We start from the raw sequence: 15,712 nt of genomic DNA on the forward strand, positions 1-15,712 counted from the left end.
GCCTACCAGTGTTATTGTGATTGTAGTACTCATGGAATTGGATCTGCCTACCAGTGGTATTGTGATTGTAGCACTAATTGAATTGAATCTGCCTGTCAGTGGTATTGTGATTCTAGCACTCATTGAATTGGATCTGCCTACCAGTGGTATTGTGATTGTAGCACTCATTGAATTGGATCTGCCTGTCAGTGGTATTGTGATTGTAGTACTCATCATTAAAGTATTTTTATTGCATCTATAGAAAAGAATATATAGATATGAATACCCTTTGTTTTATTATAGTATAACTCTTTTGATGGGATTTGCTAATCAGTGTTGTTATGATAGTAGCACTCATTCATTGGAATCTGCCTGTCAGTTGATTTATGAATGTAGATTTCGTTGAATGTGATCTGCCAACCAGCAGTACTCGGATGGTGTCCATTGTGCTCCATGATGATGACATTTCACTTCAACGCTATGCATGGGAGAAATGCACAGGAATTATGTAATACGTCACTGTGCACAACGCCTACGCAACACATTAGAGTGAGGTTCGAGTGAGACGTGTCATTAAACAGCGCCACCAATGTAATAATCCAGGATGTATTCTACAAACTGAATGACTGCGTTTTCCATTTCATCATTAAAATTAAATTGCATAAGAAAGAACATCAAGATACATCTTGATAATAAAGATACATCAAGATTAAAGATACAGATGAGCGATAACATTATTTTTTTAATATTGTTGTTTGACAATTCATAATCTATACCAAATCGGATTATGATTAATCATAAGCTAATAAACTAAAAATGAGTCGATTACAGGACACACAACAGCATTATATCGTAACAACCACCAGTGCACATGCTATTAGAGAATGCCATTGTTTTATCGAACGAGTATTCAGTGTGTGCCGCAAAGGCAATGGTTTCAGTTCATGATAATCATATACTAATGTAATATACAGTATCAACCTACAATACTTAAAATTACATGTTCTCTTTCATATTATATCTGAAGATCACAGACATATTTCGACACTGAATACATGGCGGGGTAATTACTATGCATACTATGTGATTACTACGCATACTATGTGATTACTATGCATACCATGTGATTACTATGCATATTATGTGATTACTATACATACTATGTGATTATTATGCATATATTGTGACTACTATGCATATTATGTGATTACTATGCATACTATGTTATTACTATGCATACTATGTTATTACTATGCATACCATGTTATTACTATGCATACCATGTGATTACTATGCATATTATGTGATTATTATGCATATTATGTGATTACTATACATACTATGTAATTACTATACATACTATGTTATTACTATGCATACCATGTTATTACTATGCATACCATGTGATTACTATGCATATTATGTGATTATTATGCATATTATGTGATTACTATGCATACTATGTGATTAATATGCATACTATGTGATTATTATGCATATATTGTGACTACTATGCATACCATGTGATTACTATGCATAATATTGATTACTATGCATACTATGTGATTATTATGCATACTGTGTTATTATTATGCATACCATGTGATTACTATGCATACTATGTGATTACTATGCATACTATGTTATTACTATGCATACTATGTTATTACTATGCATACCATGTTATTACTATGCATACCATGTGATTACTATGCATACTATGTGATTAATATGCATACTATGTGATTATTATGCATATATTGTGACTACTATGCATACCATGTGATTACTATGCATAATATTGATTACTATGCATACTATGTGATTATTATGCATACTGTGTTATTATTATGCATACCATGTGATTACTATGCATATTATGTGATTACTATGCATACTATGTTATTACTATGCATACTATGTTATTACTATGCATACCATGTTATTACTATGCATACCATGTGATTACTATGCATATTATGTGATTATTATGCATATTATGTGATTACTATGCATACTATGTGATTAATATGCATACTATGTGATTATTATGCATATATTGTGACTACTATGCATACCATGTGATTACTATGCATAATATTGATTACTATGCATACTATGTGATTATTATGCATACTGTGTTATTATTATGCATACCATGTGATTACTATGCATACTATGTGATTACTATGCATACTGTGTTATTATTATGCATACCATGTGATTACTATGCATAATATTGATTACTATGCATAATATGTGATTACTGTGCATAATATGTGATTACTATGCATACCATGTGATTACTATGCATATTATGTGATTATTATGCATATTATGTGATTACTATGCATACTATGTGATTACTATACATACTATGTTATTACTATGCATACTATGTGATTACTATGCATACTATGTGATTATTATGCATACCATGTGATTACTATGCATAATATTGATTACTATGCATACTATGTGATTATTATGCATATTATGTGATTACTATGCATACTATGTGATTACTATACATACTATGTTATTACTATGCATACTATGTGATTATTATGCATACCATGTGATTACTATGCATAATATTGATTACTATGCATACTATGTGATTATTATGCATATTATGTGATTACTATGCATACTATGTGATTATTATGCATATATTGTGACTACTATGCATACTATGTTATTATTATGCATATTATGTGATTACTATGCATACCATGTGATTACTATGCATAATATTGATTACTATGCATACTATGTGATTACTATACATACTATGTTATTACTACGCATACTGTGTTATTATTATGCATACTATGTGATTACTATGCATACTATGTGATTACTATGCATAATATTGATTACTATGCATACTATGTGATTACTGTGCATAATATTGATTACTATGCATACTATGTGATTACTATGCATACCATGTGATTACTATGCATATATTGATTACTATGCATACTATGTGATTACTATGCATACTATGTGATTACTATGCATACTATGTGATTATTATGCATATATTGTGACTACTATGCATACTATGTTATTTTTATGCATATTATGTGATTACTATGCATACTGAGTAATATACGCTCAGTCACCTGTAGCGTCGTACGTATACGTGGGTCAGTGTTCGGTGTATGTTTGTAATGTTAGCAATAACTTATTATCATCTCTCGGCATTACTTTAAAAAAGGTGATGCACAATAATATAAGGAGAGGAACACAAAACGTAATAAAATAGCTCGGATCTGTGTGCCCCGTATCAGCACGTAAATATTCCGAGTCACGCAATTCTCAATTTGTGTGATTTTCTCACTTCGTTAGCAGTTAATAGTAATAATAATAGTTTATTCAATTTAGACCATGATCGCTAGGAAAAATATGAAATGAAAAGTCAGAACAGTGTTGACTTCTAAGGTAGAAAGTAGAATTTAATTGATCAATCATGGAAATTATTATTACAATGTTACTATCTATTTTATTCAAATAAAAGACACGCAAAGACTAGACAAGTTGATCGTAATTGTAATATAACTAGAACGACTCACGATAGATGAGAAACAAGATGGCGGTGTTATTAACAGGTCACCAGATACACGTACCATCATTGGATTGGTAAGTAAATATGTATTCTACAATTAAAATATCTAAGTTGGTGATAGAGGGCGCTAAACGTGTCGCCATGGACACGAATTTATTCAGAACCCACCTGACTCATAGACAGTATGGTAACCAGAGACAGTATGGTGAAATCAACTAATACGTCAAACTACAGACGACTGGGTTACATCATGTTACTATTAACTATTAATATTTTTTATTAATTGTATAATGGCCTCCCATTACAATCATACAAATTAATTGTTGACAAGAAATAAATTTACATTACAAAATATGTATGAAAATATAGATGAAGAGGGTGTCAATAGATAATATAAGCACTATATAATAATGTGATGGGGATATTTATATATATATACATACAAGCTTATTAAGTTATTTTCATTTGATCTTTGATTAAAAAACACTTATAAATAAATAGAGCTAACGAGGTAATGATTTGGCTTTTAGAGGAACTTAATAGTTGTACTAGAGTATTCAAATTTGGGGTTATGTCTCATTTGGGAGATATTTTTTCCTGATTGTGTCCTATGCAGTGCATTTTAGTAAAAATGATATTCATCATCAATTTCTTGCAGGCACAAATGACAAATACGGCCCTCCCTAGAGATATTATTATGCAATTTTAATTGTGGTAATGACAAAATCCCAAAATTTGTTTTGTATTGCCTATAATACTGCGGTTTTTTCGCCAGAACAAACGTCTATATACCAATCTGTAATTCCAGTATCTTTGACCCGTTCACAAAATTTGTACAAGAACATATCAGAGTCCCCCACCCCTTGATTAAACCAGACATAACCAAATTCATATTTAAATAGCAATTCTTTCATTTCTGTGGCCCATGACCGTTGTCCTTTTTCGTCCAGTGAAACTAGCATCCGGTAAACGTTTTGGGTTAATCTGTTTTCATCCATGCTAGTCATTTTTAACCAATATTTCATATATTTTAACATGGTAACAAAATAAGAGGTAGTCTCCCACAATCCCCTAATACAGTACAAGTTGGAGCATTTTCACCTACACCGAGGTATTGCCTACAATAAGATGTATGTACACTTTCTAAATGTTGATATTGATCATATCCCCAGATTTCAGACCCATATGTAAGTACAGGTTGAATTAAACTGTCAAAAATCTTAAAATACAAGTCTGCTTTAAAACATTGCATATTGCTTAGGTATCTTTTGATGGCAATCAATTTCTTTTTGTCCTTTGTAGCTAAATCTTTTGTGGTAATATTAAAAGAGCATTTACATGACATTACCAACCCCAGGTAATTCGTAAGAACTAACAGTACTAATTTGCTTGTCCTCGAAATACCACTTTTCATATTTACTGAGATATCCCCCATTTCTGTATACTACAATTTTAGTTTTATTTAAGTTGATATTTAGATCCCACTTGTTTGTAAACTCATACAATATACTTATTAGTCTTTTCAAGCGCAGAATAGAATTTGAAAATAAAGCAATGTCGTCAGCATACAATAATGAAAACAACTCTAACATGTCGTTTGGGATCAATTGTATTCCTCTATACTCAGAGTCATCCAACATGCTTTGTAGCTCATTAATGTAAAATGAGAATAAAATAGGGCTGATCATGCACCCTTGTCGAACCCCATTCTTCAATTCAAAGAATCTCGAAGTGACCCCTCCTTCACGAACACATGATTTGACATCTTTATAAATACTTTGTAAAATTACATACATTTTTCCGTTGATACCATTATTGGCCAGTCTAAACAATAAAAAAATCCCCGTTAACCGAGTCGAATGCCTTCTGACTAACTGTTTCTGAATTATGGCATATAATGTAAATATTTGATCAATAGTTGAATAGCCCTCCCTAAATCCAGCCTGTGTCTCTGGGATTATATCAAAAACCCTTGCCCATTTTGATAGTCGTGCTTCAATGATACTGGTGAAGATTGTTCCAAATATACTCATGAGTGATATAGCTTTATAGTTACCGGGATCATTTCGACTGTTTTTCTTGTGCATAGGAATAATAATACTTTTTGACCAACCTTCTAGAAAAATACCAGTATTAAAAATTAAGTTAAAAGGGGCATTCAAAAATGTTATCGACACATCACATGAAAATTTTAAAAAATCAGCGATTAAAAGGACCTGCAGATTTGCCATTTCTACGTTTATGTATTGACTGAATAATTTCTTCATTCGTTATTGGCACATTCAATGTTGTGTCAGTTTCATCAAATTCTGTAGAATGCGGATCAAAACTATACAGAAAGTTTTTAACTTCAGTAAGATGCTCTCGATCTATGTTATTGTTACATGAATCCTGGTTATACAGTTTTTCAAAGTACATGACCCAATCTTGTAATGGGATTATAGATGTTTGATTTTTACTCTTATTCTTTCTATTAGTTTCCCAGATACATTTTTCACTTGTTATGTTTTCTCTAATTGTATCCTGCAATTTTTCGTTATATGTATGTTTCTTTTTTTTCACCAGTGAGCGAAATGAATTACGGGCACTTCTGTTGTTATTTAAATCAATCTCACGACCAGCATCACGATATCGACGTAAACGGGAAAGTTTATATAATTTTGCCATGCCACATTCCTCATCATACCATGGTTGTTTATTTTGTCGGTGTGAAGATAATCTTTTGTTAGGAATCTGTTTTGCATAATTTCTCCCGATTCTTTTAAAATATCTGTAAATTGGGTAAATTAATTTCAGGGTTACATCATGTAATACTATGATAGACTATAGACATCATGGTTTCACTAGTATTGTGTTAAACCATAGACAATACTGTTCCGCGAAGTAACTATGATAAACCACAGACAGAGCGGTTACAACAACTAGTATTACGTTAAACCATGAACATTATGGTTACACAAACCAGTATTACGTTCAACCATGGACAGTATGGTTAAGCAAACCAGTATTACGTTCAACCATGGACAGTATGGTTACACAAACAAGTATTACGTTCAACCATGGACAGCATGATTACATAAACCAGTATTATTATGTTCAACCATATAATTTGTATTAAGCTAAACGATAGACACTATGGCGATATTAAAAATGGGTACGTACTTTATGGTTAAACCATGCATATCGTGAATAAGAATGTGTGTAACAATCATATGGTCCCTTCTCTGTGTGACACATCGCGTCCCATCCTCTTCGGAAACGTCCCTAACCAATATAATACGACCCAACCAACATCATGCTGGAACCCGTTTTAGCGATGGACTGACTAAGAATACGGCGCCATGAGCTGACAATACTGCAAGATGTGTGTGTGTGTGTTGAAAGAAAAAAGGCGTCAACCCTAGAAGCGTTATTTGGCCCATAATCCAGTCCACATGGGACAAACATGTTCCAGTGGGACAACCAGAGGATAATATGGCGTCAGTGCATAATCTGTTACTACGGTTACCGCGTCAATATTTGATAAGTCATATAGAACTTTAATCTCAGACCCCGAGACAGTAGTTTTCACACTCGTGGATTTTGCAATAATGTGAATAGTTCGTGATATATACTGTAAACTTACCCTTAGGAAATGTGTACAAAGTAATGTGCTTAGTGGTACACTCTGTTTTATAAAGGCATGGCTTTTTAAAATGAAATTTATAAGATATTGAAAAAAACTTTCACAATGAACGACTATCGTTGCTTTCATTGGGCATATAAGCCATTTGGTAACGCCCATTACCCATGAGTCTGTTAGGGTTTCTTTCATCCATTGGTCAATTTACTGTCATGCATACCAAAAATGCCGGTGGTATAATACAGCAATTTTGTAAAGAAACAAAATTCATGCTTCCATGTAATGGAGTATAGTGAGGATTGTTCCATTGTTATGTCGTATCACGACATTTTCAGTTGAAATTAAATAATGGCGTTAATAGCGTTTATGAAATACTAGTAAATGCATGGTTTCAAATAATGTTGTGCTTAGTTTAATGTTGTTATTTGTTAATTGTTTTCCAGTCGAGTGGCCGATCCGTTCTCGGCATAAACCACCTACATTATCACTGCAACGTTGTCTATTGTATAACGCTAAATGAAACGCATGTATAACAGGGGTCCAATTTAATTCAAGTTGCCGCCTACACCTTTAGGTACATCCGGGCACACCATCGTATCAATAACACTCTGTGACCTCGCGAAGAAACAAGGCCATCCACCCTAACAGAATAGGGGGTCATGTTTGGAAGTACCTCATGGCAAACTTTGCTACGAAATGTTCTCCATTGTTGTAGTGTATGAATAGATGTACGATAGCAGCCCCTAGCATCGACAAAGTGCTAGTCTTAGACAAGCGTCGCTTCAACAACTTAAAAAAAGTCCCCCAAATATTTGTTAAAAAATTTGAATGGTTGCATTTACCGCTTTAGAGCTGTAGGAACAGATGTTAGTGTCGGTACTTTGATCACATCTTGTTAGAAAAGATACGCGTCTTCGTTTTTTATAATTTTCACTCGTGTTTATCGAACGCAAAACTTATTTATTTATTTATTTATTTATTTATTTATTTATTTATTTATTTATTTATTTATTTATTTATCTATTTATTTATTTATTTATTTATTTATTTATTTATTTATTTATTTATTTATTTATTTATTTATTTATTTATTTATTTATTTATTTATTTATTTATTATTATTATTTTGTTGGTCCATTAGTCAGTTCATTAGTTAGTTAGTTTCAATACTGTTATTAAACGTCCAGTCATTTTGATCTGGGTTCATTTCGTTGCCGTCGATTTCTTTACTAATACAGTACTTGTAATATGAACAGATAACGAAAGTAACCGGATTCAGCAAAATTACAAATGAATTGGGGTAAACTTTTAAAATTAACACACATCCGAGATGCTTCGCTAAACAATCAGTCGCAATAGAAATAAAAACGGGTGGTATTTTTTGAAAGCAAACCTGGTTAACTTATGGTTTGTAGTTGCTTCAATTCATTAAATGCGTGGAATACATGTTTTAATGCAGTTTTAGTCATTTATTCTAAACGTCTTCGGTGATATTTTATTAAATCTGTTATCAAACCCACTTTGTTAGACGGAAATATTTTTTACATGATTGGACGCCGGCAATTTGTTCCAACCATTGTGATTGTTCACGCTTCAAATATTCTGTAAAAACAACGAATATACAGACTCGATACGGGTAAACAGATAAAGTCACACTGTAAATTACACACAATGTTGTCATACAGGCGCTTAATTCTAACGGTAGGCTGCAATTCTGAAAAAAACGTCAAGAGATTCGTAGTTGTACGATATTCTGACAAAAATCGGCAAACAACATGGCGGATAGTGGAACAACAGGTGTCGGTACGTATAGCTTTTTTGATTCCAATTAAAAAAAAAACTGTACCTATCTTGCATCAACAGTAAATTTGGCAAGACATATAGGATGCAATGTGTTTGTGGCGATAGCCTAGTGTCTTTCCGGAGATATGTATTTACTTACCTAACCTTAAAAGAGGTGCTGGACCTGAGTCGAATTGCTGTTACCTGGATGCCATATTTCAGCGAAATCTTCGCAAATCGGAGCAGCCTAGATAAGCAAGACTAAATATAGATATGCAGCTAATATCTGACGACTTATTCATATCTGATTGGCCCTTGCATAGTGGGTTGAACATTACAGCGACATTTTACATACATAAACCTTACGATGACATCATTGGAAAGATATTGTGTTCATATCTCGGAGTTCTATTCTGTCACCGACCAACAAATCAGTAGAGCATCGTGGTCAGAGACAACTCGTTCGTGTTTTTTTCTGGCAGGTAGGCACCACGGCTGAAGAACAAAAATCTGCGTCTCGCTCTTCTCCTGTCGATGTTGCAAGATTCAGTCCAAAATGGCCGACGAATCCAGTCGCCTGTCTTTAAATCTGGCGACACAAACAATCACCGTATTTTCAAAATCAAAAAAAAAAGCTTTCTTTTGTCCTGTAAAATGTTCACTCGATTTTGGTAAAATGCCGGCATGTCTTATCGCCAATGCACCTTTGTGGCTAGGTGACAGCGAGTAAGCTGTTTAGCCAGTAGGGCAAGCAGAGAGAAAGATAGCCGACATAATAGCCCAACAATGGTTGGTAAAAAGCGGTCTTTCAGGGCTAATCAAGTGGCAACAGTGGAGCACATTGTTAATGTGACGTGCCCTCTGTCTACGAGCACTGCAGCGTAATTCCCGCTATAGGCAGCGATTTTTGGACTCTATATCGTTTTCATTTATTAACGATGTATCAATCAACAACGACCACACGTACAAAAGCGTAACTTTGGTACTTGCGCCAACATGCAATAACACGAAATGAATCAGATCACAAAATATACAACATCGAGTTGATAGATTTAAACTTTATCATTAGAACCATCGATAATATTGACTTTCAACGATCAAACGATCGAAATATCCGACTATTGTCTATATTTCATAACTTTCATTGTATATCTAGTAGAATAGCCCTCCCCTGTTTCGTGTGCACTCTGACAAAGTCACCATAATTGTGTATGATGCCAAATTATAACAGAAAGGAAAAAAAACCCGTTTGAGTATGTATCAACAATATTATATTGCATGTGTACTGAAGAGAACAAAATTACATGTGCTAATTCATTGTAAGTAGGTGTGCACCATATATCCTATCATCTATATAGTGCCACCGTACAATTTAGGAATCCCAAAATATTCAGTGCACTGATTTCTACGGCGAAAATATTTTACAATATCTTGAGTTTTAGAATATTAGCTTGAAAAGTCTGAATAATATTACTGATATAAATCCTAATAATATTTTGATGTTGCTGATTAAACATATTCAATAAGACGTCTCATTGTCACAACGCATACTAAGTGCTTATGTGTGATATTAAAAATATAAACAATAAGTACTAATACGTTCATGTTATGACTAGTCTCCGCTTGGATTGGTCTTACCGTGGTGGGGTTATGAAGAGCTGCCCACGGCAAGCTCGATAAATGAGCGTGGATTCTAGAATATCAATACGATATTACATTGGGTGATAATTCAATATATATACCGACTATGGGCATGGTACGCGGCGATTTGTAGAATGCTGGCAAAGATTTTCTACAAATCCGCGATTGTTCCCACCAAATCAGACATGAAATTGACAACCATTTAGAAATTGTATGAACACCATCCCGTGGAATTACGAGCAAAACTAAATTAGACTGTACCGGAATTACGTTCTCACAAAGTATTTACTTTTAAGCATTTTCTGTTGCAGGCTTGCTCCTTGCTCAGTTCATCATATTTATGGTACTTTTCTTTTGAGTCAATATTTGATTTTGAAAATATTAATATGTCTTATTATTATTATTATTATTATTATTATTATTATTATTATTATTATTATTATTATTATTATTATTATTATTATTATTATTACTTATTATAAGGAATCCTTGCTACAAAGGATTTGAGCAAAATTTTATCTTGAAACATTTACGAGCGCACACTTTAAATTTAATGTGATAAATTGAAAGGTCAGTTGCAATTTAGTGATAAACAAAGAGTTGCCGAAGTGAAGATCAGCACTCAGTTTTAATTACCCACAGAGGCAAATATTGACCAAAACTGAATATTTACGGATACTGGGGTATAATAAAACATTGTATATGTTTATTATACCGAACAAATTACCAAATTATAAACAGAACATTTGGCTCTGTGGCAGACGATATTTTTTAAAGAAGATAAAACGACGCATGCGCAAAATTTAAATCGAGTCTCCAGATTTCCATTATTGATCGCGTTCAATCAATGCCAAATTGGACATATATAATAAATATATTGACTGGCAAATGTGTGAATCTGAATTATTGATAGCATAATGGGGTATACTAATCATATTTAAAAGTCGGTGAGTTCTTCACCACGTATTTTGAAAATACATATAGTGCTATATTGGGAAAACGAAAGTGTAAACAAAAAGTTCTTAATATATGTACGTGAACCGACCCCCCTCCCATTTCAAATAGAAAACCCTTAATATGTTTCAAGAAAAATCTTTGCTCACTGTTTTCTACACAGATTTTTATTTAATGTGGTGAGCACAAGCTTGCAAACTTTTGTCATCAAATGTTGCTCACCTCTTATCTAGCCTCGGTTTAAGATCGACCTTGAGTGATTGTGTTGATAACCCTGGCCCTGGGCTCCTCTTACTGGGTATGAACATTCATGCACGGTTTATTATAGAAGTGGTTTCTGTTTCTGTCACGTCGCCTTTAGCCTTTAGTATAATTGGCGCACTACCACCAAACAAGCGATATAGTCTACTCGTGTGTATCGTTAAATTTTAACACAACAATACGCAATTACTTTATCCATGATATTAAATTATGGCCACAGACACCTTGAATAACCCAGTGTCAATTGTATCTCAAATTTCCTACGTTATTAGCTTTAGTCACCCAACAATTGAGTATTCACCCTTGACGTCACACGACGTGACATAGACCCATGGGAGGGTTGTGCGGACGGATATAGTCTCTCTCTTAGAAAACACGATAATACATAGATGTTTGCTTTCAGATTTCTGTTGAACTGGCAACACCCAATCAAATGCGCTTCATTAAACCAAAGAATTGTTTCTTTGTAATTTACTATCAGTGCAACAAAGGCATTCATTTCATCTTTATAAATATTTATAAATTCTACAAACTGAAACGAGAAGTTTCTGTTGGCAATTTGAATGACATTGGAACGTCGTTGCGCACTTCCCTCGTTGATTGGCTCGTTGAATTCAATCGCCATTGAAATTTGAATTGCATAAATATTTATAAAGACGAAGGAATAATCTTGTTGCGCCAAGAGTAGTTATTGCGCCGCTTATGATTTGAAACAAACGTTCTGTTTTTCTGCTACAGTGTAGCCAACCGCGTATGGCCCGAACACTAAGAGACAACGTCGGACTTGTTTTTGTTCGTCTCTCTTCAGACGTCACTCCTTTCGCACTGCGATGACAAATATATATACATCCCTAGCCCATGTATATAAATATATGAATATATAAAGAGACCAAACAAGGTAAATAAAAACCATAAACACATTTCTCTTTTTACCTAATAATCAAACAGACTAATATTTTCTGGTGTCATTACATGTCAAGAGTTAGTTTGGATGGCGTTGAGTACACTACACAAATAAACTTTTGTATCTTAAAACACAATATATTTAATTGATTACATGTAAAGACATATTATTTGCTATGTATTTATATATATATATAAATGTGTAAGAACACGAAAACAAGGCTTTAATTACTAAAATATCATGTATTTTCAAAATCATATGTTATTTGCTCGAATAATGTACAATTTTATTGGATGTAGTTTTTTTCTCGCCCTCTTTGTTGTTAGTGGAAAGTTTCACAAGCGTATGTTGTAATCGGGCACAAAGATTGATAACTTGGCGAGATTGTTGTACCAGTTACATGGAATGCGTTGAAGTCATAAAGGTGGCCTGGAACAAAAGTTTAAAAATAATTGCCGCTATAGTGTATGTACGAAGTAAAAATAGAGAATATTTAAAATTAATTAAAAAAGTTATGATTAGCCTTTTATACACAAAGCATAGAGACTAATACATCCCTGCTCTCATTTCTCTGAGATGCACAATGTGAAAACAATCTGATTCAAAGTATTGAAGTTTATATAACTTTAAAATAATAAAAAAGAAGAATATTATAGTAAATCCGTCGTATTTTACATCTGTATTTCACATCTGTGGTTTGCAGTGTGATTTATCACAAAGCAAATATACACTAAGTTAAATTAAAATCTGGTAAGTGGTTGTTGAGATATCCGAAAATTGTTAAATTTATGCAAATTAGGTAACTGAAGTGCACAGTTTCAACTATAATCACGTAAGAACACACATATGTAGAAGGAGAAGACCTAGAATTGGCTGAATAATTACAAAGTATGTAACTAATACGCTCGAATTTCAGGTACAACTTAATCAGGTGTGTGCATTATCTCAGAGTGTAGTACAAGGTCTAGACGACAGCTAAACTTTCGCTCCTTCCACCGATTAACCATGGCATATTATAACATGCGAATTTACTGTTGGGCCGAACGAAAGTGGAGGTCTGTCTGGTTCGTTGAGAGCCGAGCGGAACAACTCCCCCAATCACTTGAGAATCAGTATATTACACATTTTGAGAATCAGTTTTGAGTTATGGGAACCAGAACTAGAAATTGGTTCATATGGATTATTTAATACATGTTGATTGTTTTTAAAGGAAAGACGGAATTTGCCCCTGGTGTTGAAGAAGGCGAATGTTATGAAAGAGTGGGTGGTGATGTCAGACTTTGATAGTGAAAGGATCCATTGAACATGACGTTCAAATGATTCTCTCACTAGGTGTAAGCGTGTGTATATGTATATACATAGACACTGATAAATGACCCACAGTTTACAGTGGGTATGTGGCATTACCCTTTCCAGATCGACGAACACTTTTTACCAACTATACCACGGCACTGTCACGCATGCGTTATAGGCTACACGAGAACGACCTGAAGCATGCGCACTGCGTACACAATATGCTAATAACTTTAATGGGGTTATGACGTACACATATCCAACGAATATTATTTTAAAGTGCAATTTATTACGAAACTCTCCAAACCCATATTTTCGGCCTTGGCCTCCACCCTATCTTTTGTGGTTATTAGAAGACTGTACACGCTTTCTACCATACTAAATTGGTAACCAGTGCTGCTGCTCTTTATACTATACCAGTAAGTCTATTTTTGTAAGCCACTAAGGATTTCAAAACTATACAGCGCCACCAGTGGTTGTTCCTGGCTAAATACGCTCAGACAACAACATCGCCTAGATATTGATGTACCCGATGACCATCTGTGATTTTCTGTAATAACATGATTTACATTCCTTGAGAATCTCAGTAAGCTCAGAGTAGACAAGTACGAATTCACCAAATGATTTGTGCCAATAATAATAATAATAATTTTATCAACACGAAAATCTACGACAGAGAGTAATTTTATGCTTGTAAAACAAAAACAGAAATAATACTTCACACAACTAATATCACAAATAGCACTTTAAATACATATAATTATGGAACGAGAAAAAAACATAAGCTAATGTTATTGTTTAGGACAAAGCAAAACTGAAGTACAGTTCACTCCACCAAAATCACGAATGAAACATTGGCGTCGACGAACAACACTAAAGTCATTTGCGATCGAGATGATGTAATTCGTTCATCTACAATTTCCGCACATAAATTACAAACGATAATATTTTATATATCGGGATTAAGCTCTGATAGGGTTGAGCCCCGACATGGCCCAGCCGTGTAAACACACCAGGACGAAATCACGCCCTCTATCGCCGTCCTTCAGATTGCCTTCCTTTCAAATCGTGGCATCCCAGGAGTAAATACCATTTGTAATTTCTGTGTGGAAATTATAGATGAGCAAATTGAGAAAATTGCAAAAGTTACACGTAAGTCGTAAATGTCACCTGAAATGTCAAAAGGAAAAACAAAAACCTGTCAACTAACATGTTGTAACATTTGGTTAATCGTAAAAATTGCCTATAATTTTTTGAATGATCCCAGAAAAAAAAAAACACTTGTCAGCAAAGTTTCAAGAAAGCTGTAAAAGTTGCCTTAAAAGTCATAACAGTTGCATGGATAGCCGTAAATATTGTTAAAGTTGGTACAGGAATTTGCATGAAAAGGAGTAATAGAAGTGACATGAACAAATTCTAAAGATGAATATGTCATTTGAGTTGCCTGAAAAGTAGTAAGTATTGCCTGTGAGGTCCTACAAGTTACATGGAAGGTCATAACAATTCGCGATTTTTTTAATTTTATTTAAACTACAAAAAACAAATTAATCGCCCCGACTGCGTCAGTCTACGGGGATCCATACTGTACCACCGTTTACCAATATAATACACTAAGCCAGTTACAGGGAACTATACCGTACCAGTGTTTACCAATATATTACACTAAGCCAGTTACAGGGATCCATACTGTACTGTCGTTTAC

At 33.8% G+C, this 15,712-nt stretch overlaps 1 non-coding gene across 1 annotated transcript; it reads right to left on the minus strand.

Annotated features, from left to right (window-relative positions):
- Positions 1-437: 437 nt before the first annotated feature.
- Mir242 (microRNA mir-242) lies at positions 438-538 on the minus strand. The gene is given in 1 exon segment (NR_037551.1): positions 438-538. It is a non-coding gene; the product is annotated as a microRNA mir-242 (primary transcript).
- Positions 539-15,712: the final 15,174 nt, after the last annotated feature.

The sequence above is a fragment of the Saccoglossus kowalevskii genome, chromosome 3 (assembly GCF_978046115.1).
Source record: "Saccoglossus kowalevskii chromosome 3, keSacKowa6.1, whole genome shotgun sequence".
NCBI lineage: Eukaryota > Metazoa > Hemichordata > Enteropneusta > Harrimaniidae > Saccoglossus > Saccoglossus kowalevskii.